Source organism: Lissotriton vulgaris, chromosome 3_1 (assembly GCF_964263255.1).
Source record: "Lissotriton vulgaris chromosome 3_1, aLisVul1.2, whole genome shotgun sequence".
Lineage (NCBI taxonomy): Eukaryota > Metazoa > Chordata > Amphibia > Caudata > Salamandridae > Lissotriton > Lissotriton vulgaris.
In genome coordinates, this window is record NC_141689.1 from 35,888,227 (window position 1) to 35,914,312 (window position 26,086).

General features: G+C 48.2%; 1 protein-coding gene across 1 annotated transcript in view; it reads left to right on the forward strand.

The window, feature by feature from the left end:
- The first annotated feature begins 374 nt into the window (after positions 1-374).
- Positions 375-26,086, forward strand: part of LOC147725878 (putative E3 ubiquitin-protein ligase HERC1) — a 1,064,842-nt gene continuing 1,039,130 nt past the window's right edge. The window contains exon 1 of the mRNA XM_086963380.1: positions 375-467. The gene's annotated coding sequence lies outside the window, so the exon portion shown is untranslated. The remainder of the gene's footprint in view (positions 468-26,086) is intronic.

The window sequence follows — 26,086 nt, forward strand, 5'->3', positions numbered from 1 at the left end:
CTCTGCGTTAGTGCACTTGGCCTGGGGGTGCCAGGGCTGGCAGGGCGCCACATGCTGACGCGGTGGTTTATTTATTGCAGGGCATCAGTGTAAACTGACCTGTGTTGAGGAGGGAGGGGGGGGGGGGTGCTGACCCTAGGCATGTGTGCCGCATTTAACGTTGGCAAACTTGGCATCGGGTTTCTGATTCGAGGCGCAGCCGGGCAGGGCAGGTCGGGGCCTGGCCTGGGCTCCCGTGCCCCCCCACCCCCTACCCCCCACCCCCGAGCCTACAGTACCGACTGTGACCCCAGAGGAGCCAGGGCAGGGCAGGTGGGGGCTTGGCCTGTGCCGGGAGGGCTCTACCAGGGACTCCTGCAGACACACAGAACCCACCCTGACAGGCAGCCTGACGGGCCCCTGGGGCCTTTATTCACAGAGGGGCCACAGACCGAGCCAGGCAGGGAGCAGACGGCGCACACCACAAGGTAAGGAGCGGGCTGGAGGGAAACTGCAAATATCCGCTCTTCATGTTGAGGACAAGTTACCACGGACCACCTCCGAGGGCCCAGAATATGAGGTATGCTGGCACTGAGGGTATGGGGGTGATGGGATTACCCAGGGTCACACAGTGTCGCGCCAGAGCCGAGCAGAGAGAGTGACCGCGGGCGAAAATAGTGCCCACCCTGGCCCAGGGGGTGGGCACACCGGGCTCTATAAGAATGCAAACAATAAATGATGAAAGAACGCAGTATCAAGTCAAACATTCCCTGCCCGTCAGAGGCCTCCCACCGCTGCAACACGGAACGACTCTTATTTAATGTTTGTAAATAGTGTGGTGTGTGTCGCTGGGCGCCTCCCGCGCGGCTTCACAGCACGTGTTCGGCAAACAGCACAATCAACAACAGACCGGTGTGAAGTGGGTACAAGACAAGAGGGCTTTCAAGTGCCGGGTTTGAAGTGGTGATTAATGCAGCAGGTGACGATATTTCACAAGCCTCACCATTGAAAGCGAACCGATGCAAAGCACCCGCGAGCCCCAAAGAACCCAGGCACCCCTCCCCCCCTCCATGGATGGAGCCCCTTCCCTCCTGTAGAGTTGCATGAGCCCCAGCCCCCCAGGTGCACACCCGCCCCTCCCCATGGATGGAGCCCCTTCCCTCCTGTAGAGTTGCATGAGCCCCAGCCTCCCAGGTGCACCCCGCCCCTCCCCATGGATGGAGCCCCTTCCCTCCTGTAGAGTTGCATGAGGCCCAGCCCCCCAGGGTTCCCCGCCCCTCCCCATGGATGGAGCGCCTTCCCTCCTGTAGAGTTGCATGAGCCCCAGCCCCCCAGGTGCACCCGCCCCTCCCCATGGATGGAGCGCCTTCCCTCCTGTAGAGTTGCATGAGGCCCAGCCCCCCAGGGTTCCCCACCCCTCCCCATGGATGGAGCCCCTTCCCTCCTGTAGAGTTGCATGAGCCCCAGCCCCCCAGGTGCACCCGCCCCTCCCCATGGATGGAGCGCCTTCCCTCCTGTAGAGTTGCATGAGCCCCAGCCCCCAGGTGCACCCCGCCCCTCCCCATGGATGGAGCGCATTCCCTCCTGTAGAGTTGCATGAGCCCCAGCCCCTCAGGTGCACCCCGCCCCTCCCCATGGATGGAGCGCCTTCCCTCCTGTAGAGTTGCATGAGCCCCAGGCCCCCAGGTGCACACCCGCCCCTCCCCATGGATGGAGCGCCTTCCCTCCTGTAGAGTTGCATGAGCCCCAGCCCCCCAGGTGCACACCCGCCCCTCCCCATGGATGGAGCGCCTTCCCTCCTGTAGAGTTGCATGAGCCCCAGCCCCCCAGGTGCACACCCGCCCCTCCCCATGGATGGAGCGCCTTCCCTCCTGTAGAGTTGCATGAGCCCCAGCCCCCCAGGTGCACCCCGCCCCTCCCCATGGATGGAGCGCCTTCCCTCCTGTAGAGTTGCATGAGCCCCAGCCCCCCAGGTGCACCCCGCCCCTCCCCATGGATGGAGCGCCTTCCCTCCTGTAGAGTTGCATGAGCCCCAGGCCCCCAGGTGCACCCCGCCCCTCCCCATGGATGGAGCGCCTTCCCTCTTGTAGAGTTGCATGAGCCCCAGCCCCCCAGGTGCACACCCGCCCCTCCCCATGGATGGAGCGCCTTCCCTCCTGTAGAGTTGCATGAGGCCCAGCCCCCCAGGGTTCCCCACCCCTCCCCGTGGATGGAGCGCCTTCCCTCCTGTAGAGTTGCATGAGCCCCAGCCCCCCAGGTGCACACCCGCCCCTCCCCATGGATGGAGCCCCTTCCCTTCTGTAGAGTTGCGCATGCCATGGAGACACATGTAGAGATTTCCTATGGTGGAGACCCTCTGATACCCTTAGGGTGAGGGATTGCATAGTGGACCATGAGACAAGGGGTAACCATGCCAGTGCAGGTACTTCCTTATATGGCCACTTAGGCAATATAGGCGTACCTGGTCAAGGATAGCCTTATCTCCTTTCGTTTGGGGGGGTTTGTGTAGGAAGGTGGATATCTGACTATATGGTTACCCCAACGTTTTTCCTAGTGTTTTTGCTGGTTTTCGACTTAGTTGGCCTGGGATCCTGCTATTCAGGGCTCCAGGCTATCTGCTCTCCCTATAAAATGGACTCCATGTACTTTAGGTACATACCTAATTGGGTATTGGGTCACCTTTGTGAGCCCCTGTATAGTGTACCATAGGTACCCAGGGCATAGGTGCATCCAAGGCCTACCAGGGGCTGCAGCATGTATTATGCCACCCCTGGCTGGCCATCCAAATAGGAAACAACTTTACAACGCAACTTTTACAACACACTACCATTACAACAAAACTTTTACAACGCAACATCCATTACATCGCATGCCATTACAACGCAACCATTACAACGCATGTCACTACAATGCATACCACTACAACGCATGTCATTACAACGCAGTCATTACAACGCATACCATTACAACGCATACCATTACAACGCATAGTACCCTTACACTATCCAACACTTACCCTACTGTTGCACCCCCTGGAGTTAGAATAGTAATTTTTACCCCTACACTATCCAATACTTACCCTACTGTTGCACCCCCCCTGGAGTTACAATAGTAATTTTTACCCCTACACTATCCAATACTTATCATAAATGCAATGTAATGGTATGCGTTGTCACGGTAGTATGCGTTGTAATGGAATACGTTGTAATGGATGTTGCGTTGTAAAAAATGCATTGTAAAGGTATGCTTTGTAAAAGTATGCGTTGTAACATCATACATCCCATCCAAACTGACACCACAGGCTGATCACTCAGCTTGGGTAAGGTGGTGCAATCACCCCTTACTTAGTATACCTATATCTACCGATATATATAGACACATATGCACCTATAATTCACTCCTACGGTAGGCCTCGACAATCCTGGAGGCAGAGTGCTTGGTTTTATGTGAGAGGGTGCCCCTGCATGAGCAGAGCCCCTCTGCAACTTTCGGAACCCTCTCCTTATAGCTGTTCTATGATATAGCCATACCATACTGCAGAGGGGTTGTGTTAGAAATAAATACATATATATTTGATATATACCTTGTGTGGTGTCCTTTCATTTGGTATTCAAGGGATTATAATTGGTAAAACAGCTTGCTTCACATGCTCTCTGAAGTCTTAGCCTATTGACTGCTGGTCCATGCTACCACTAGGATAGCTTGTCTATAAGGTTGACTCAACGGCGTCACTAGGGGGGTGCGGACTGCACCAGGTGTCACCACCACATGGGGTGACACCAATCCGGCTACGCTGTGTAAAACAGCTCTGCAGCCTCGCCTCTGCAGACTTCTCGGCTTTATCTCTTTATAAGACGATCTCATGCCCGGATAAGCACTCTCGCCGACACTTCTGAGGCGGGCGGGAACTGCATTCGCCTCCCTCAGTCTTCTCTATCAAAGAGGCTGTAAACTGCCAAAGGGCATTTCATTGATCGGGGCTCAACGCGCTGGCATGTGAGGTGCTAATATACAGGGGCCTGCCAGAGAAGGAATGGATGTTTGCCCAGACGATGCAGTTGGCATGACTCGGAAAACGGCCTAGCACCTTCCTCAAAGCCAGAAACCAGTAGAACAGACATGGTGTGTGCTATGGTGCAGGCAAAGGGGTTCAGAGGGACCGATGGGTCTTTTCCCTGCTTCCTGCCCTTTGTGCACACAATGATGCACTGAGAAGTTCCTTGCAGTGCCACTGCTGGGCCTTACGGCGGCATCTGTTTTTTGGTACATACTGTGGTGCATGGAGGAGTCGGTTACGCTCTCCTTCCTGGGAGTTGTGCTGTTTCCACTCCTTGGAGGGTATTGAAACAGTTCCTAACTGCATTCCGGCTGGGTGAATATTGGCTCCAGGTCTTCGCATTGTGGGTGATGCAGGAGTCACATACATGGGCACAGCCGGATGTTTGGTTGCTCCCACACTGTGGTGGCCAGAGAAGGCCTTTACTGTGTCACAAACGGGTGTTGTGGTTGCTCTGGGGGATGGAGGAGTCACACTTCATCACTGCTGGGTGGTTGGATACCTCCATGCCTAGGTATGTGCTGTGCTTGATGGCTGTGCCTCTGGTTGGCTGCTGCTCATGGTATCATAGCTCAGTGTATGTGGCAGTGCGTGATCATGCCACTTCTGGGGCTTTGCCTCTTCTAAACTTTAGTGCACACTGCGGTGCAATAAGGAATCCCTTATTTTTACATGTCTGAACTGCTTTCAATGTACATTGTATTGCAGGGAGGAATCAATTACTGTTTCACTGTTGGGTAGGTGGTTCCTCGGCTCGCACGCCTTCCTGCCCACTGTGTCACTGCTGGTTGTGTGGCTGCCTTCATACCTCGGTGCCCGCTGCGGTGCGAAGAGTAGTGACCTACAGGATCGGAGAGCCAAACTAAGGTCTCTTCACTAAAAATCCCGGGCCTTATTTATGAAGGACTTGCGCCACCGGTGCGTCACTTTTAACATGGGAAAAAGTGACGCACCGGTGGCGCAAGGTCTTCATAAATAAGGCCCCCCATTCTTTAAGGGGGTTCCACCTTTGTATGAGTGCTGCACAATGCAGCACACATGCCAAGTGGGAAAAACGAAAAGAAACTAAAGTATTTCTCCTCGTTGCGCCTGCCTCAAAGTGGGGCAGGATTTTGGCACAAATCCTGGTCTACAATTCTTTGTCAGGTTCTGGTTTCTTCTACGCCTTGATGCACTGCAGTGCCTGAGGGTCTCTATTTCTTGATATACTATATATGGTGTGGTGACGTTCCATACATGGTGGGGACGTAACACTCAGCCCTACACCCACCGTGATGCTGAGAGTAACCGTCTCAGTAGAGGCATTCCATCCAGCGGGTAAACAGCCATTGGTCACTAGCGTAGCTGTAGCCCTGGATCAAGCAGGAAAAAGGACCCTCTTGACTGCTGTCAGGTTAGTAAGTTTCAGAAATTATCAGGGCTCGAAGGACCCCCCAAGGGCTACTGGCACTGCTGGCACTGCTTTTGCTGCACCAATGGCAGATACGCCACTGGCCAGGCCCCCCCTGTCAGCAACACTGATGTCCCCAGATGCGGGTAGCAGGTCAGGGGGTTCCTTACTTTAGAGTGGAGGCTCTTTGGGTGGTGCTACCTTTAGGGGTGAGTAGTTGGTGTTTGTTGGCTGGAAGCTCTGGGTTAGTGCACATAATTTACGCCCACAGCCCATCATCCTTCCTTATGGGGTAAAGGACAGTGTATCTTGGATGCATTCAGTCACTACTGAGGCTGAAGAAGTCTCCTTTAGTGTTCCCTGCAGCATGACCCCAGTAGCAACGGCCACGCCTCTTTCATGTGACGTGGAGTCCCCAAAAGGTGGTGTCTGGAGAATGCTGTTTGGATTAATGACTGGGGGGCTCAGGGCCACCCAGTCGGAATCTCGTCAGTAGCAGAACTTCCTGGGGCCGTTTCTGGGCACTTTCACCCTGGAGCTGTTGGACACCCACTTTATATTGTCACCTGGTTGGATAGTTTGGACTAGGCCAGGCTGCTCTTCCCAGATCAAGGGTCCGTGGGTGGATCACTCAATTTTGCCATGGCATGGTGCACACTGAAACATGGTGAGGCATAGCCCAGCCCTTTCAAGTGGGCACCTGAAAGATAGGCATGAGTGCTGGAGTGAATGTACGAATGAAACTTAACTTTTTATTGTGTAATTACTTTAAATCACTGCAATATTCCAAGTAGTGCAATCATTTAAAACAAAAGAAACACTAATTGTCAAACGTGCAGTCAACAGTTATACACATTCATAGTATTAGGAAAAGCAGTTTAAAAAAACAGTTAAAAAAACGAATGGGAGCAGTTCAATACGCCTATCCCGAGCCCTGGAGTGGGCCAGCAGAGGGGGTGACACCATGAGTTACGCGCACTGGGTGACACCAACCCTAGTGACGCCACTGGGTTGACTTTACAACCACCATCAATAAGGGTCGTTTAGACTGGTGCATGGTGCCCCCTAGAATAGTGGACATCATATGCCAGGCTAACTTCTCACAATTGCAACCGGAGAATCCCTATTGAAAACAACAGGGCATCCACCGCCAAAACAGCACCTTGCATCCGGCTGCCCCAGTGCTGCTGTGGGTGCACTATGTGTGCTAACCTGAACCCCCCTTTGCCCTGAGCTTAAGTCCTTGTGGCCTTCTCCTGAGCCGCCACCAACCAGAGGTTCCTATCCCCCATTGGATAACATTGGGCCTCAGCACTCTGCACCTGGCCGCCCTAATGCCTCTTAGGGTGCTTTGAGAGTGCATCCTTGAACCCTGGGGGAACCCTGGTTCTAACCCCCAAAAAACACCAAACCAAGTACTTACCTGTAAACCAATAACTTCATTTCCTCCCATAGTATTGCTTTGCCTGCTTTTCTGTGAAAAAAGTTTTAAGTGTGGAGTTGGAAATTCTATGTAACATCAGACAAGTGTGTTTTGATAACAAATTGCATTACTTACTTTTATCCAGGAAATGTCCCAGTGTGGTATCTAAGTATGCCACACTGAGTAAGAAAAGTAATCTGAAAAGTAACTTAAACAATAACAAAAATGAGAGAGAGAGGGAAAGGACACTCTCGGTCCCCCACGAGGTAGTAATAAACAACAAAAGAGTGCCCACTGAAGGGTACAGGTGTCCAGCACAGAGACAAGGAAAGTTTTAATCTACCTGAATAGGAATTTCCCAGGGATTCTTTTTAAGCCCTCACTCACCACCCTGGGTGGTGACATGCTTCATCATTGGGCCCACCAGGAGAAACCGAATGTCTCCCTGGTGTGCTGCGACGCCAGGTTACTGCGGAGCGGGGTTTTTTTGTGACAGAATGTGAAAAGTGAGTTATATTAAAAATACCAGCAGCGCTTACCACACAAAAACTTTATTCCGTGGTTAGCTGGGTATTAGTTAAAAAGTATGTATCGGGAAATGTACCAACTAGTGTGTTGGGTGTTTTCCCCTTACGATTTACAAGGGGGTCAACATGTTTCTGCCCTTTAAGTGTACGTGTGTTACTGGGCATTCGTCAGGACCATGTAATTGTGTACCTCGGTGGTATAGGCACGCTAAGGCCTACCCTAGCCAGAGGACGTGAAAGTTAAAAGACAGATTTATGTGTCGAAAAAGAGGGTTCGAGCTAAAATTTTTGCGAACCTGTGGTCTGAAAAAGATTGACAAACACACATGAAAAGACAAAACGTAAAGGTTACTGGGTGGACTGGAGCGTCTTTCTGCTACAACTGTATACGGAGCTCTGTGCTTGGACTAAGGATGAGAAGCGTGCCCAAGGTGAGTTTTTATAGGTATGTTTAAGCCTGAAGCGGTGGAGGCCAGGCTGTCACAGGGCATCCAGCTTATCAGCACAAAGAACGGTCGCAACACAAACAGACGTACCATTCGTGCTAAAGTGATCAATGCGCCCAAAAAGTTGGACTGGTGACTATGTTGGACCCTAGTGGTTCAACCAGTGTCTACAAATTAAAATGAATAAAAGAATAAAAATGGCAAATTTCTCACTTGTGTATTAAAAGATCCACACCTCATGGGTCTCGGGAGGGGGGTGGTGGCGACAGTGGCACACCCTGAAAGAGTGAAAGGACATAGACTTACTTTAGCGATTTGAGCGGTACTTGGGGTACTTAGCTTAGTGTTAGGCAGGGCCTGGTGATGTGAGCAGAGATCCTTACGCCCGCAACGCCAAACACCCGCTAGGCACCTTGCGCTCTCCTCGAACCGGACCCCGTGGATGGGTGTTCGGATAGTGAATGGCATAGAAATACTCTCTCCCAGGTAAAGCGCGCGTAGTTGGGCGTTGCTTCCCGGGGAGGGAGGCGTGTCTGAGGATAGGGGTGTGCCCAATCGCAAGCACGCACGAGAACGAGTCTTGGAATACAAGCCCTCGCGTTGTTATGGTGACAGATTGGACGCGTGTGTGTCAGAAGTCCGGGTGGTAAAAACGTCAAACCCACAAGCATTAGTGTTGTCATAGTGAGTGATTAGTTTAAGTATCTTACACTGACAGGGAGTTTGTCAAAGACCAACCGTTGGTGGACTCTGAACACGCAGAAACAGGGGGGAAGGGGAAACTCATCGAGACATAGAGAGTCAGAGTTTTGAGCGTCAGAACTTTGAATGAGGTCACGAGTGATGGAACACAGAATCGAGACATATTATCGTTTCAGAACAGATGACCATGGGATCTGGTCATTTAACCCATTGATGTGGGTGCCTAACCTATGGACCCATCGTTGCTCTTTTTCGAAGAGAATGTTGGTGGTATTTCTCTCCGCGGTTACTTGCTCGATTATTGTCCATCTGAGATCATTGGGCGTGTGGTGTTGCTGGAGAAAGTGTTCGCTCATTTTGGTTGCAGACTTATGACACCTTATATTACTGCGATGCTCGCAGATTCTTTGTCTGATTTTACGTGTTGTCATCCCGATGTACCTTTTGGAACACGGACATTTTATCATATAAACGACGTTAGTCGAATTGCAATTAGTGTGATTCTTCTGTGTCCATGTTCTCCCCGGTTCGAGTGACAGTTCCTTAGTATGCGTGGTGAGGTGACATACACTGCAGTTGGCACATGGGAAGTGCCCTGTCACTGGTGGCAAACCCCATGCTTCAGTGATGGATCTAGTACCGGAGGTAGAGGTATCGACCTTCGGGCGTGTGTGAACCAAAGAGTCTTTAAGGCTGGTGCCTTTTTTAAAAGAAAAAAGTGGTTTTTCCCAATTTCTTTTATTGCTGTTTATGATTCTCCAGTGTTTATTGACAGATTTCTTCATCGCATCCGAGATAGAGCTGTAGGTTGTTACGCATGTTAAAGGTATTTCAGTTGGAGCTCTGATATTCTCTTCCAGTAAGGCCTCTTGTGGTTGATTCCTGGCGCGTTTGTTCCCTTTTTCCAGGATCTTTTTTGGATAACCACGCTTTTGTAGTTTTTTTGTCAAATCGGAGGCCTGAGATTTGTAATCTTTGATGTCCGTACAGTTTCTCCGTATTCGGAGATATTGCCCATATGGCAAATTTTCTCTCAACGGTCTTGGGTGAAAGCTGGAAAAATCTAGAAGATTGTTTTTAGCCGTTGGTTTGTAGTGGTAGTAGTTTTCAAGGTGGTCCCACTCACAGAAATGTTGACATCAAGGAAAACAACTCTTTCTTTACTGTAGTTGTTGGTAAACTTGAGATATGGGTCTCGGGTGTTTATCCAGGTCAAGAATGTTTTTAGGATGTCTTCATCCCCTTTCCAAATTAAAAGTATATCATCAATATACCTTTTCCATAAGGCAATTGATGGAAAGAAAGGGTTGTCTGCGGGCAGAATATGTTTGACCTCAAAGTCATAGACATACAATCCAGCTATGCTCGGAGCAAAAGTACTGCCCATAGATGTTCCGGTACTTTGTAAATAGAGCTCCCCTTGATATTCAAAGTAATTTTCTTTAAGGGCCATTGTGGCACACTGGACTAGAAACTCCTTAGGGGTTACATAGTTCCATTCGATGGATTCTAGGGCTCTCTCCATGACTCTGAGGGTGTCGTCTTGCGGAATGCTCGTATAGAGACTCTCTATATCGAGTGTGACAAGGATGATTGAATTTTCCGAAAAGGTCACTTGGCCTAGCAGTTGTAGGAAGTTTTTGGTGTCTTTAAGGTACGTTTGGGTATTCTGTACCAATGGTTTAAGGTAGAAATCACAAAATGTCGAGAGCGGTTCGAGGACAGAACCGATCCCGGAGACAATTGGTCTTCCAGGCGGTGGATTGATGTTTTTATGGGTTTTTGGTAGGGTATAGAAATACGGAACGACGCTCCCGCTCCCAGTGAGGAATGCCGCTTCATGTTTTGAAATCTGGCCATTCTCTTCTGCTTCTTTAACGAGGTTTGTGATGCGTTCTTTCAATTCTGAAGTAGGGTCTGTGGTTAACCGTTTATAGTTAACTCTATTGTCCAAGAGGGTGCGACAAGCTTTGTCGTAATCAGGGGTGTTTTGTATCACTATCCCTCCCCCTTTGTCAGCTGGTTTGATTGTTATGCTCTTGTCTTTTTTCAATTGCTCTAATGCTTGGAATTCTACTGCTGAGAAATTTTTGAATGTGGTCGGTAATGGTAGTGATTCCATGTCATTAAAGACCGCCTGTTCAAAAGCTATTATTTCTGCTGGGATGCTGTGAGGCGGTGGAACGAAAGTCGACTTCAACCTGAAATTGGTATCAAAAGCTGGAGGTTCAGTTTCAGCTTCTGTCCTGGCTTCGAAAAAGGCTTTCAACTTGAGTTTGCGGAAAAACTCGGCTAACTCGCAATGGAGTTTAAACTTATCCGGTCTCGCGGTGGGGACAAAGCCCAATCCTCTTTCTAAGACTCTCTCTTCCACTTGACTGAGAGATCTGTCGGATAAGTTGGTAATTAGACTCCTTGACCACTGGTGCTCGGTGTCACTGTTTTGCTCCGGGTATTGTCGCCCACTCGGTCCTCTGTTTGCCAGGTTACTCGTTGGTTCTGGTTGTTGTGGTTGTTGCCTCTTCTCCTTCCCCTTCCCCTCCCGCCTCTCTCTAAAAAAGGCGTCTGTTGTTGATGGTGTTGGGGGTAGTGGGGCTGCATGTAGGGGTTCCATCCCATTAGGGGAAATGGAGCATGCTGCGGGAACATAAAGGGAGGTGGACCATTACCTGGCGGTCCAAACTGTGCCCAGCCGGGTGGTGGGTTATGAAAATTCGCCCTTCCCCTACCACCTCTGCGTCCTCTCTGTTTGTTCGAGTGGTTGCTTGAGTTGCTGCTATTGGAGGAATCGCTGTCAGTGTCATCTGACTTGTTGGAATCCCTCCGAGGTGGTACGTACTCAGGTTCAGAGTAGGGGTAAACCGTCTTGAATTCAATTTTTTTTAAATCTTTCTGGAATTTTGTTATTTTGGACTGCATAAGAGATTCCTTATAATCCGTCATCTCTTTATTGATTTCCTCCAGCTTTTTTTTGTAACCAGTAATTGTGGCTTTGAAATGTGATTCTGTTTGCTGGATTTCAACCATAAGTGCTTCAGATAAACGGAGAGCTGTTTTTATAATGAGCACCAGCCAATCACGGGTGCAGTGCCAGGCAATCATTGCCCATTCTTTCCGGAATGTGGCGTCGTTGAGGAATATTCGCGGGGCATTGGTTACTATTAGTCCCTTAGGTGCAGTGTTAGATGTCAAATAGTGTTTCAAGATGGTGCCATGAAGAATAGTTCTGATGCGATCTCGTTTCTGCTCAGTGAGTTTCTCCCATTCAGCTGTGTGGGAAATAGCTTGGGATATTCCTGGGTCCGCAAAAAGGTTAGGATCAGCTAAAAGTTTGTCCACCTCTTGTTCTGTATAGGTGAGACCGAAATTTGCCATGTTTTAAAAGGATGACGGAATGACGTCACCTAGGGAAAAGTTTTGAAACTCTCACAGCTGCGCGCTGCTAGAACAATAACAACAACGAGAGAGAGAGGGAAAGGACACTCTCGGTCCCCCACGAGGTAGTAATAAACAACAAAAGAGTGCCCACTGAAGGGTACAGGTGTCCAGCACAGAGACAAGGAAAGTTTAAATCTACCTGAATAGGAATTTCCCAGGGATTCTTTTTAAGCCCTCACTCACCACCCTGGGTGGTGACATGCTTCATCATTGGGCCCACCAGGAGAAACCGAATGTCTCCCTGGTGTGCTGCGAGTGCGACGCCAGGTTACTGCGGAGCGGGTTTTTTTTGTGACAGAATGTGAAAAAGTGAGTTATATTAAAAATACCAGCAGCGCTTACCACACAAAAACTTTATTCCGTGGTTAGCTGGGTATTAGTTAAAAAGTATGTGTCGGGAAATGTACCAACTAGTGTGTTGGGTGTTTTCTCCTTACGATTTACAACGGGGTCAACATGTTTCTGCCCTTTAAGTGTACGTGTGTTACTGGGCATTCGTCAGGACCATGTAATTGTGTACCTCGGTGGTATAGGCACGCTAAGGCCTACCCTAGCCAGAAGACGTGAAAGTTAAAAGACAGATTTATGTGTCAAAAAAAAGGGGGTGCAAAAAGAACAAACCAAAAAGAGGGTTCGAGCTAAAATTTTTGCGAACCTGTGGTCTGAAAAAGATTGACAAACGCACATGAAAAGACAAAACGTAAAGGTTACTGGGTGGACTGGAGCGTCTTTCTGCTACAACTGTATACGGAGCTCTGTGCTTGGACTAAGGATGAGAAGCGTGCCCAAGGTGAGTTTTTATAGGTATGTTTAAGCCTGAAGCGGTGGAGGCCAGGCTGTCACAGGGCATCCAGCTTATCAGCACAAAGAACGGTCGCAACACAAACAGATGTACCATTCGTGCTAAATGATCATGCGCCCAAAAAGTTGGACTGGTGACTATGTTGGACCCTAGTGGTTCAACCAGTGTCTACAAATTAAAATGAATAAAAGAATAAAAATGGCAAATTTCTCACTTGTGTATTAAAAGATCCACACCTCATGGGTCTCGGGAGGGGGGTGGTGGCGACAGTGGTACACCCTAAAGGAGTGAAAGGACACAGACTTACTTTAGCGATTTGAGCAGTATTGGGGATACTTAGCTTAGTGTTAGGCAGGGCCTGGTGGTATAAGCAGAGATCCTTACGCCCGCAACGCCAAACACCCGCTAGGCACCTAGCGCTCTCCTCGAACCGGACCCCGTGGATGGGTGTTCGGATAGTGAATGGCATAGAAATACTCTCTCCCAGGTAAAGCGCGCGAAGTTGGGCGTTGCTTCCCGGGGAGGTAGGCGTGTCTGAGGATAGGGGTGTGCCCAATCGCAAGCACGCACGAGAACGAGTCTTGGAATACAAGCCCTCGCGTTGTTATGGTGACCGATTGGACGCGTGTGTGTCAGAAGTCCGGGTGGTAAAAACGTCAAACCCACAAGCATTAGTGTTGTCATAGTGAGTGATTAGTTTAAGTATCTTACACTGACAGGGAGTTTGTCAAAGACCAACCGTTGGTGGACTCTGAACACGCAGAAACAGGGGGGAAGGGGAAACTCATCGAGACATAGAGAGTCAGAGTTTTGAGCGTCAGAACTTTGAATGAGGTCACGAGTGATGGAACACAGAATCGAGACAGATTATCGTTTCAGAACAGATGACCATGGGATCTGGTCATTTAACCCATTGATGTGGGGGCCTAACCTATGGACCCATCGTTGCTCTTTTTCGAAGAGAATGTTGGTGGTATTTCTCTCCGCGGTTACTTGCTCGATTATTGTCCATCTGAGATCATTGGGCGTGTGGTGTTGCTGGAGAAAGTGTTCGCTCATTTTGGTTGCAGACTTATGACACCTTATATTACTGCGATGCTCGCAGATTCTTTGTCTGATTTTACGTGTTGTCATCCCGATGTACCTTTTGGAACACGGACATGTTATCATATAAACGACGTTAGTCGAATTACAATTAGTGTGATTCTTCTGTGTCCATGTTCTCCCCGGTTCGAGTGACAGTTCCTTAGTATGCGTGGTGAGGTGACATACACTGCAGTTGGCACATGGGAAGTGCCCTGTCACTGGTGGCAAACCCCATGCTTCAGTGATGGATCTAGTACCGGAGGTAGAGGTATCGACCTTCGGGCGTGTGTGAACCAAAGAGTCTTTAAGGCTGGTGCCTTTTTTAAAAGAAAAAAGTGGTTTTTCCCAATTTCTTTTATTGCTGTTTATGATTCTCCAGTGTTTATTGACAGATTTCTTCATCGCATCCGAGATAGAGCTGTAGGTTGTTACGCATGTTAAAGGTATTTCAGTTGGAGCTCTGATATTCTCTTCCAGTAAGGCCTCTCGTGGTTGATTCCTGGCGCGTTTGTTCCCTTTTTCCAGGATCTTTTTTGGATAACCACGCTTTTGTAGTTTTTTTGTCAAATCGGAGGCCTGAGATTTGTAATCTTTGATGTCCGTACAGTTTCTCCGTATTCGGAGATATTGCCCATATGGCAAATTTTCTCTCAACGGTCTTGGGTGAAAGCTGGAAAAATCTAGAAGATTGTTTTTAGCCGTTGGTTTGTAGTGGGTAGTAGTTTTCAAGGTGGTCCCACTCACAGAAATGTTGACATCAAGGAAAACAACTCTTTCTTTACTGTAGTTGTTGGTAAACTTGAGATATGGGTCTCGGGTGTTTATCCAGGTCAAGAATGTTTTTAGGATGTCTTCATCCCCTTTCCAAATTAAAAGTATATCATCAATATACCTTTTCCATAAGGCAATTGATGGAAGGAAAGGGTTGTCTGCGGGCAGAATATGTTTGACCTCAAAGTCATAGACATACAATCCAGCTATGCTCGGAGCAAAAGTACTGCCCATAGATGTTCCGGTACTTTGTAAATAGAGCTCCCCTTGATATTCAAAGTAATTTTCTTTAAGGGACATTGTGGCACACTGGACTAGAAACTCCTTAGGGGTTACATAGTTCCATTCGATGGATTCTAGGGCTCTCTCCATGACTCTGAGGGTGTCGTCTTGCGGAATGCTCGTATAGAGACTCTCTATATCGAGTGTGACAAGGATGATTGAATTTTCCGAAAAGGTCACTTGGCCTAGCAGTTGTAGGAGGTTTTTGGTGTCTTTAAGGTACGTTTGGGTATTCTGTACCAATGGTTTAAGGTAGAAATCACAAAATGTCGAGAGCGGTTCGAGGACAGAACCGATCCCGGAGACAATTGGTCTTCCAGGCGGTGGATTGATGTTTTTATGGGTTTTTGGTAGGGTATAGAAATACGGAACGACGCTCCCGCTCCCAGTGAGGAATGCCGCTTCATGTTTTGAAATCTGGCCATTCTCTTCTGCTTCTTTAACGAGGTTGGTGATGCGTTCTTTCAATTCTGAAGTAGGGTCTGTGGTTAACCGTTTATAGTTAACTCTATTGTCCAAGAGGGTGCGACAAGCTTTGTCGTAATCAGGGGTGTTTTGTATCACTATCCCTCCCCCTTTGTCAGCTGGTTTGATTGTTATGCTCTTGTCTTTTTTCAATTGCTCTAATGCTTGGAATTCTACTGCTGAGAAATTTTTGAATGTGGTCGGTAATGGTAGTGATTCCATGTCATTAAAGACCGCCTGTTCAAAAGCTATTATTTCTGCTGGGATGCTGTGAGGCGGTGGAACGAAAGTCGACTTCAACCTGAAATTGGTATCAAAAGCTGGAGGTTCAGTTTCAGCTTCTGTCCTGGCTTCGAAAAAGGCTTTCAACTTGAGTTTGCGGAAAAACTCGGCTAACTCGCAATGGAGTTTAAACTTATCCGGTCTCGCGGTGGGGACAAAGCCCAATCCTCTTTCTAAGACTCTCTATTCCACTTGACTGAGAGATCTGTCGGATAAGTTGGTAATTAGACTCCTTGACCACTGGTGCTCGGTGTCACTGTTTTGCTCCGGGTATTGTCGCCCACTCGGTCCTCTGTTTGCCAGGTTACTCGTTGGTTCTGGTTGTTGTGGTTGTTGCCTCTTCTCCTTCCCCTTCCCCTCCCGCCTCTCTCTAAAAAAGGCGTCTGTTGTTGATGGTGTTGGGGGTAGTGGGGCTGCATGTAGGGGTTCCATCCCATTAGGGGAAATGGAGCATGCTGCGGGAACATAAAGGGAGGTGGACCATTACCTGGCGGTCCAAACTGTGCCCAGCCGGGTGGTGGGCTATGAAAATTCGCCCTTCCCCTACCACCTCTGCGTCCTCTCTGTTTGTTCGAGTGGTTGCTTGAGTTGCTGCTATTGGAGGAATCGCTGTCAGTGTCATCTGACTTGTTTGAATCCCTCCGAGGTGGTACGTACTCAGGTTCAGAGTAGGGGTAAACCGTCTTGAATTCAATTTTTTTTAAATCTTTCTGGAATTTTGTTATTTTGGACTGCATAAGAGATTCCTTATAATCCGTCATCTCTTTATTGATTTCCTCCAGCTTTTTTTTGTAACCAGTAATTGTGGCTTTGAAATGTGATTCTGTTTGCTGGATTTCAACCATAAGTGCTTCAGATAAACGGAGAGCTGTTTTTATAATGAGCACCAGCCAATCACGGGTGCAGTGCCAGGCAATCATTGCCCATTCTTTCCGGAATGTGGCGTCGTTGAGGAATATTCGCGGGGCATTGGTTACTATTAGTCCCTTAGGTGCAGTGTTAGATGTCAAATAGTGTTTCAAGATGGTGCCATGAAGAATAGTTCTGATGCGATCTCGTTTCTGCTCAGTGAGTTTCTCCCATTCAGCTGTGTGGGAAATAGCTTGGGATATTCCTGGGTCCGCAAAAAGGTTAGGATCAGCTAAAAGTTTGTCCACCTCTTGTTCTGTATAGGTGAGACCGAAATTTGCCATGTTTTAAAAGGATGACGGAATGACGTCACCTAGGGAAAAGTTTTGAAACTCTCACAGCTGCGCGCTGCTAGAACAATAACAACAACGAGAGAGAGAGGGAAAGGACACTCTCGGTCCCCCACGAGGTAGTAATAAACAACAAAAGAGTGCCCACTGAAGGGTACAGGTGTCCAGCACAGAGACAAGGAAAGTTTAAATCTACCTGAATAGACCCACCAGGAGAAACCGAATGTCTCCCTGGTGTGCTGCGACGCCAGGTTACTGCGGAGCGGGGTTTTTTTGTGACAGAATGTGAAAAAGTGAGTTATATTAAAAATACCAGCAGCGCTTACCACACAAAAACTTTATTCCGTGGTTAGCTGGGTATTAGTTAAAAAGTATGTGTCGGGAAATGTACCAACTAGCGTGTTGGGTGTTTTCCCCTTACGATTTACAACGGGGTCAACATGTTTCTGCCCTAGCCAGAGGACGTGAAAGTTAAAAGACAGATTTATGTTTGTTCTTTTTGCACCCCCTTTTTTTCGACACATAAATCTGTCTTTTAACTTTCACGTCCTCTGGCTAGGGTAGGCCTTAGCGTGCCTATACCACCGAGGTACACAATTACATGGTCCTGACGAATGCCCAGTAACACACGTACACTTAAAGGGCAGAAACATGTTGACCCCGTTGTAAATCGTAAGGGGAAAACACCCAACACACTAGTTGGTACATTTCCCGACACATACTTTTTAACTAATACCCAGCTAACCACGGAATAAAGTTTTTGTGTGGTAAGCGCTGCTGGTATTTTTAATATAACTCACTTTTTCACATTCTGTCACAAAAAAACCCCGCTCCGCAGTAACCTGGCGTCGCAGCACACCAGGGAGACATTCGGTTTCTCCTGGTGGGCCCAATGATGAAGCATGTCACCACCCAGGGTGGTGAGTGAGGGCTTAAAAAGAATCCCTGGGAAATTCCTATTCAGGTAGATTTAAACTTTCCTTGTCTCTGTGCTGGACACCTGTACCCTTCAGTGGGCACTCTTTTGTTGTTTATTACTACCTCGTGGGGGACCGAGAGTGTCCTTTCCCTCTCTCTCTCGTTGTTATTGTTCTAGCAGCGCGCAGCTGTGAGAGTTTCAAAACTTTTCCCTAGGTGACGTCATTCCGTCATCATTTTAAAACATGGCAAATTTCGGTCTCACCTATACAGAACAAGAGGTGGACGAACTTTTAGCTGATCCTAACCTTTTTGCGGACCCAGGAATATCCCAAGCTATTTCCCACACAGCTGAATGGGAGAAACTCACTGAGAAGAAACGAGATCGCATCAGAACTATTCTTCATGGCACCATCTTGAAACACTATTTGACATCTAACACTGCACCTAAGGGACTAATAGTAACCAATGCCCCGCGAATATTCCTCAACGACGCCACATTCCGGAAAGAATGGGCAATGATTGCCTGGCACTGCACCCGTGATTGGCTGGTGCTCATTATAAAAACAGCTCTCCGTTTATCTGAAGCACTTATGGTTGAAATCCAGCAAACAGAATCACATTTCAAAGCCACAATTACTGGTTACAAAAAAAAGCTGGAGGAAATCAATAAAGAGATGACGGATTATAAGGAATCTTTTATGCAGTCCAAAATAACAAAATTCCAGAAAGATTTAAAAAAATTTGAATTCAAGACGGTTTACCCCTACTCTGAACCTGAGTACGTACCACCTCGGAGGGATTCCAACAAGTCAGATGACACTGACAGCGATTCCTCCAATAGCAGCAACTCAAGCAACCACTCGAACAAACAGAGAGGACGCAGAGGTGGTAGGGGAAGGGCGAATTTTCATAACCCACCACCCGGCTGGGCACAGTTTGGACCGCCAGGTAATGGTCCACCTCCCTTTATGTTCCCGCAGCATGCTCCATTTCCCCTAATGGGATGGAACCCCTACATGCAGCCCCACTACCCCCAACACCATCAACAACAGACGCCTTTTTTAGAGAGAGGCGGGAGGGGAAGGGGAAGGAGAAGAGGCAACAACCACAACAACCAGAACCAACGAGTAACCTGGCAAACAGAGGACCGAGTGGGCGACAATACCCGGAGCAAAACAGTGACACCGAGCACCAGTGGTCAAGGAGTCTAATTACCAACTTATCCGACAGATCTCTCAGTCAAGTGGAAGAGAGAGTCTTAGAAAGAGGATTGGGCTTTGTCCCCACCGCGAGACCGGATAAGTTTAAACTCAATTGCAAGTTAGCCGAGTTTTACCGCAAACTCAAGTTGAAAGCCTTTTTCGAAGCCAGGACAGAAGCTGAAACTGAACCTCCAGCTTTTGATACCAATTTCAGGTTGAAGTCGACTTTCGTTCCACCGCCTCACAGCATCCCAGCAGAAATAATAGCTTTTGAACAGGCGGTCTTTAATGACATGGAATCACTACCATTACCGACCACATTCAAAAATTTCTCAGCAGTAGAATTCCAAGCATTAGAGCAATTGAAAAAAGACAAGAGCATAACAATCAAACCAGCTGACAAAGGGGGAGGGATAGTGATACAAAACACCCCTGATTACGACAAAGCTTGTCGCACCCTCTTGGACAATAGAGTTAACTATAAACGGTTAACCACAGACCCTACTTCAGAATTGAAAGAACGCATCACCAACCTCGTTAAAGAAGCAGAAGAGAATGGCCAGATTTCAAAACATGAAGCGGCATTCCTCACTGGGAGCGGGAGCGTCGTTCCGTATTTCTATACCCTACCAAAAACCCATAAAAACATCAATCCACCGCCTGGAAGACCAATTGTCTCCGGGATCGGTTCGGTCCTCGAACCGCTCTCGACATTTTGTGATTTCTACCTTAAACCATTGGTACAGAATACCCAAACGTACCTTAAAGACACCAAAAACCTCCTACAACTGCTAGGCCAAGTGACCTTTTCGGAAAATTCAATCATCCTTGTCACACTCGATATAGAGAGTCTCTATACGAGCATTCTGCAAGACGACACCCTCAGAGTCATGGAGAGAGCCCTAGAATCCATCGAATGGAACTATGTAACCCCTAAGGAGTTTCTAGTCCAGTGTGCCACAATGTCCCTTAAAGAAAATTACTTTGAATATCAAGGGGAGCTCTATTTACAAAGTACCGGAACATCTATGGGCAGTACTTTTGCTCCGAGCATAGCTGGATTGTATGTCTATGACTTTGAGGTCAAACATATTCTGCCCGCAGACAACCCTTTCCTTCCATCAATTGCCTTATGGAAAAGGTATATTGATGATATACTTTTAATTTGGAAAGGGGATGAAGACATCCTAAAAACATTCTTGACCTGGATAAACACCCGAGACCCATATCTCAAGTTTACCAACAACTACAGTAAAGAAAGAGTTGTTTTCCTTGATGTCAACATTTCTGTGAGTGGGACCACCTTGAAAACTACTACCCACTACAAACCAACGGCTAAAAACAATCTTCTAGATTTTTCCAGCTTTCACCCAAGACCGTTGAGAGAAAATTTGCCATATGGGCAATATCTCCGAATACGGAGAAACTGTACGGACATCAAAGATTACAAATCTCAGGCCTCCGATTTGACAAAAAAACTACAAAAGCGTGGTTATCCAAAAAAGATCCTGGAAAAAGGGAACAAACGCGCCAGGAATCAACCACGAGAGGCCTTACTGGAAGAGAATATCAGAGCTCCAACTGAAATACCTTTAACATGCGTAACAACCTACAGCTCTATCTCGGATGCGATGAAGAAATCTGTCAATAAACACTGGAGAATCATAAACAGCAATAAAAGAAATTGGGAAAAACCACTTTTTTCTTTTAAAAAAGGCACCAGCCTTAAAGACTCTTTGGTTCACACACGCCCGAAGGTCGATACCTCTACCTCCGGTACTAGATCCATCACTGAAGCATGGGGTTTGCCACCAGTGACAGGGCACTTCCCATGTGCCAACTGCAGTGTATGTCACCTCACCACGCATACTAAGGAACTGTCACTCGAACCGGGGAGAACATGGACACAGAAGAATCACACTAATTGCAATTCGACTAACGTCGTTTATATGATAACATGTCCGTGTTCCAAAAGGTACATCGGGATGACAACACGTAAAATCAGACAAAGAATCTGCGAAAATCGCAGTAATATAAGGTGTCATAAGTCTGCAACCAAAATGAGCGAACACTTTCTCCAGCAACACCACACGCCCAATGATCTCAGATGGACAATAATCGAGCAAGTAACCGCGGAGAGAAATACCACCAACATTCTCTTCGAAAAAGAGCAACGATGGGTCCATAGGTTAGGCACCCACATCAATGGGTTAAATGACCAGATCCCATGGTCATCTGTTCTGAAACGATAATCTGTCTCGATTCTGTGTTCCATCACTCGTGACCTCATTCAAAGTTCTGACGCTCAAAACTCTGACTCTCTATGTCTCGATGAGTTTCCCCTTCCCCCCTGTTTCTGCGTGTTCAGAGTCCACCAACTGTTGGTCTTTGACAAACTCCCTGTCAGTGTAAGATACTTAAACTAATCACTCACTATGACAACACTAATGCTTGTGGGTTTGACGTTTTTACCACCCAGACTTCTGACACACACGCGTCCAATCGGTCACCATAACAACGCGAGGGCTTGTATTCCAAGACTCGTTCTCGTGCGTGCTTGCGATTGGGCACACCCCTATCCTCAGACACGCCTACCTCCCCGGGAAGCAACGCCCAACTTCGCGCGCTTTACCTGGGAGAGAGTATTTCTATGCCATTCACTATCCGAACACCCATCCACGGGGTCCGGTTCGAGGAGAGCGCTAGGTGCCTAGCGGGTGTTTGGCGTTGCGGGCGTAAGGATCTCTGCTTATACCACCCGGCCCTGCCTAACACTCAGCTAAGTATCCCCAATACCGCTCAAATCGCTAAAGTAAGTCTGTGTCCTTTCACTCCTTTAGGGTGTGCCACTGTCGCCACCACCCCCCTCCCGAGACCCATGAGGTGTGGATCTTTTAACACACAAGTGAGAAATTTGCCATTTTTATTCTTTTATTCATTTTAATTTGTAGACACTGGTTGAACCACTAGGGTCCAACATAGTCACCAGTCCAACTTTTTGGGCGCATTGATCACTTTAGCACGAATGGTACGTCTGTTTGTGTTGCGACCGTTCTTTGTGCTGATAAGCTGGATGCCCTGTGACAGCCTGGCCTCCACCGCTTCAGGCTTAAACATACCTATAAAAACTCACCTTGGGCCCGCTTCTCATCCTTAGTCCAAGCACAGAGCTCCGTATACAGTTGTAGCAGAAAGACGCTCCAGTCCACCCAGTAACCTTTACGTTTTGTCTTTTCATGTGCGTTTGTCAATCTTTTTCAGACCACAGGTTCGCAAAAATTTTAGCTCGAACCCTCTTTTTGGTTTGTTCTTTTTGCACCCCCTTTTTTTCAACACATAAATCTGTCTTTTAACTTTCACGTCCTCTGGCTAGGGTAGGCCTTAGCGTGCCTATACCACCGAGGTACACAATTACATGGTCCTGACGAATGCCCAGTAACACACGTACACTTAAAGGGCAGAAACATGTTGACCCCCTTGTAAATCGTAAGGGGAAAACACCCAACACACTAGTTGGTACATTTCCCGACACATACTTTTTAACTAATACCCAGCTAACCACGGAATAAAGTTTTTGTGTGGTAAGCGCTGCTGGTATTTTTAATATAACTCACTTTTTCTCATTCTGTCACAAAAAAACCCCGCTCCGCAGTAACCTGGCGTCGCAGCACACCAGGGAGACATTCGGTTTCTCCTGGTGGGCCCAATGATGAAGCATGTCACCACCCAGGGTGGTGAGTGAGGGCTTAAAAAGAATCCCTGGGAAATTCCTATTCAGGTAGATTTAAACTTTCCTTGTCTCTGTGCTGGACACCTGTACCCTTCAGTGGGCACTCTTTTGTTGTTTATTACTAAGTAACTTAAACAGTCATTTCTATTGTAACTGTAAACTAATTACATTAGTAACTGAAAAGTAATTTCAACTGTCGACTTACCTGTAATCTACCCAATTGCATTCAACTGCATATCAACTGTATTCAACCTCATTATTCATGCAAAGTACTATTACACTTACCTGCGCCAGGGCGTGCTTGGTTCTAAAAAATAAAATACAACTAAATAATATTTTTATACAAACAAATTGGTCTGAGTTCAGTCTTTAAGTGTGACATAATTTCTTGTCTGAGTGTGTACATAAATGCTTAGCACTACCCTCTGATAAAGCCTTACTGCTCGCCCACACTACCTCAAATAAAGAGTGAGGTGCGATCTACTTTACCTCTGCCTACCTTTGGGGATCCACTGGAGTCTGGGCACACTATACATTACGTTGGTATAGTATATAGAGAGCCAGCTTCCTACTCTGGGATCCTGTTAATCAGGACCCCACTACTAACTGTGCTTTCTGCCTACATTGGCCATGGTTCTTCTACAATTGGCTACTGGTAAACTCATGCAAGTCCCTAGTATAGGATCCTAAGATACCCAGGGCATAGGTACAACAGGGGTCTGCCATGGGCTGCAGCACATGTTGTGTCACCCATGAGAGACCACTTAAACTGTGACTACAGGCCTGCCACTGCAGCCTGCGTACAATGGTGCTAGCACCCCTCACAACAGATACGTTTCCTTATATCTGAGGTCACTGCACTTAAAACCTATGAGTTACCCGTATGGCAGGCTCTTCAGGTCTGAGTGCAGGGTGCTTGGTTATAAGTGTGAGGGTGCCCCTGCATGAGTAGGACGCCCCTACAAACAACCGTCGATTCTCCAGTCATTTTAGTACATATGGTGGCCATTACGAGATGTCGAACTATATAGTGGCTGCACTGATCCCGGTCATGTTTGATATCAAACATGTTGGAATCAGACCCCAACAACGATTCCAGAGTTGGAAATATGATCCCATGTACTGGGGGAGCTCCCTTGGGGTACCCCCCTTTACTCCCGATAACAGCCTTTCAGGGCCTGACAGCAACCTAGTGCTGCTGCCAACCATGGCCAGGATTCTGCCCTCCTGCTGCTGAGCCAAGCCCGAGCAGGGGAAGGTGGGACAATAGGTTTCCTGCCACAGGGAGGTGTGACCCCTTCCAAGACAGGACTTAGTGTGTTGGGCTGGGGTGGGGGCGCTTGCCATCGCCTCTAGACTGCTTTGAAGGGCACATTTGGTGCTCTCCTTGCATACTCCAATTTGAAAAAGTTCAGGGTGCCCTTGGCTCCCGCAATGGCGCTTAACTGGACAAAGGCCATGGGAGAAGCCTCCCCACTGTCCAGCCCAACCTCTGCGAAGGACCCATGCATCGTTCTAACCACCCTCCCAGGTCATTTAAGGGCTTAACTGTGGTTGGCTCTTCAGAGTCATCGTGGGGCAAGACTGAAACCATGTCACTCTTCCACTGTCTGGACACTTGGACTTCGCTGGATTTCGAGTGGAACCAAGACTGTACCAAGGAAGCTCAAGATGCTCCTGGTCTCACTGTTCTTCAAGTCTCCTTCATCATCTGTGTCTGTGCTTCACCAGGTTCTTCAACAGACCTGTGGGCATCAAGGACACCCGAAGGAATCCCCCATGGAGTGAAGGTGCCACTCCCCTGTATCTGCGGGCACTGCAATGAAGCTGACCGGTCTGCTACTCCTGGCATCCTATGGACTTCGAAAGGCTCGGCAATGCAGGTGGTGGTTCTGCAACTCCCTTTAGGCCTGGCCTGTCCCCTCTGCAATTTTGAGGCCAATATCTCTTGGTGGAATCGCTGGGACCAAACCCCTGTGCACAGCATTGGCTTGTCGTTGCCAAGGCTTGTTGGCAATGCGCTCCAAAGATGTTCAGGCTACAAGAAGCTCCAGACTCCAGCATCTCTTCCTGTCAAGTACAGCATCCTCACCACATTGTCTGCACCGTGGGCCTTCCTTCTTGGGGAGCTGCTCGAGGTCGTCTTGCGACTACAGTGCCTTCGGCCTGTGGGTCCCTTTGAGGGTCTTCTTCTGCTCCAGTGGGCTCCCCTGCTTGCCCAGGGCCTGCTCTGACTCTTGTGCTTGTGGTGAGTCTCTTGGACCTTGTAGGTTCCAATGAGCTCCTTCTTCGTTTTCTACACCAGTTGCAACCTCCAAGGCTTATTGGTGCTCCCGCAGGACACCGACCCCCTGGTTTTTTACTTCTGAAGTGGGACAGCTTATGCACGGCTGCTGGTCTCCCTCAGTATCATCTGCTCTTCACAGCTGCAGCGACAAGGTCACCATCAACACTTCTGAACCGTCAGACACCGGTGGGCATTGCTCTTCCGTGCCTCCTGGTCACCTCTGAGTGGCATAGACTCTGTCCCCTCTGCTTACAGCTTCTTCACTTCATCAGGAATCCACCCTTGGATTCCACCGTACTCTTGCACAGTCTTCTACAGCGACATCTTTCCTGAAGTCCTCCATTGTGGTTCAAATCGGTTTCTGACGTCACTTCGCAACTATGCACCCGGCTTCCCTGGTGTAGGTATCCTGGTTCCTGGAGTATCTACTGGTGGAGTGACTCTACAACCTTCTGTCTTCTACGGGGTGTCCTCAGGCTCCACTGGAAAAGGTCCACCTCTTAAAAACTGTGACTTCCCACTTGACTTCTATTGGATATGTGGCTGTGTTTCCACCCTGCACATTGCCTTCATTGGATTCCTGGTTACTTACTTTGGGTGGGTCCTTCTGTCCCCAGCTGCTCTAAGTTTCCTGGTCCAAGAACCAACTTCAGACACAGTTTGCATTCCACTTTCTTAGTATATGGTTTGGTCGCCCCCGGAGGCACTGTAGTTTGTGCTTACTTACCTATTTGTAATTGAAGTATTATCTATACTACTATAATAAAGGAAGAACTTTGCACCTTTGAGGTGGGTAAACTCGGGAACCACAGCGCCAATCCACACACCCAATACATCATTGTAATCGTCAGGGTGTGCAGATGGACATAGGATATATAAATAAAAAAATATACGTTATTTAAAAAATTGACGACAAAAAAAAGTAGTCCCTTGCAAGTAGCGCCAGCCGCGACCTGCGTGGTGACATCAGGAGCGCGGGGAGGAGCGGCGTGCAGGAGCGGAAGAGGAGCGGGGGAGGAGCAGTGACAAACGGCGGAATGGCGGTGTGGACCGGCGGACAGGCGGGAGGAGCGGTAAGCGGCGAGGAGTGGCGGAGC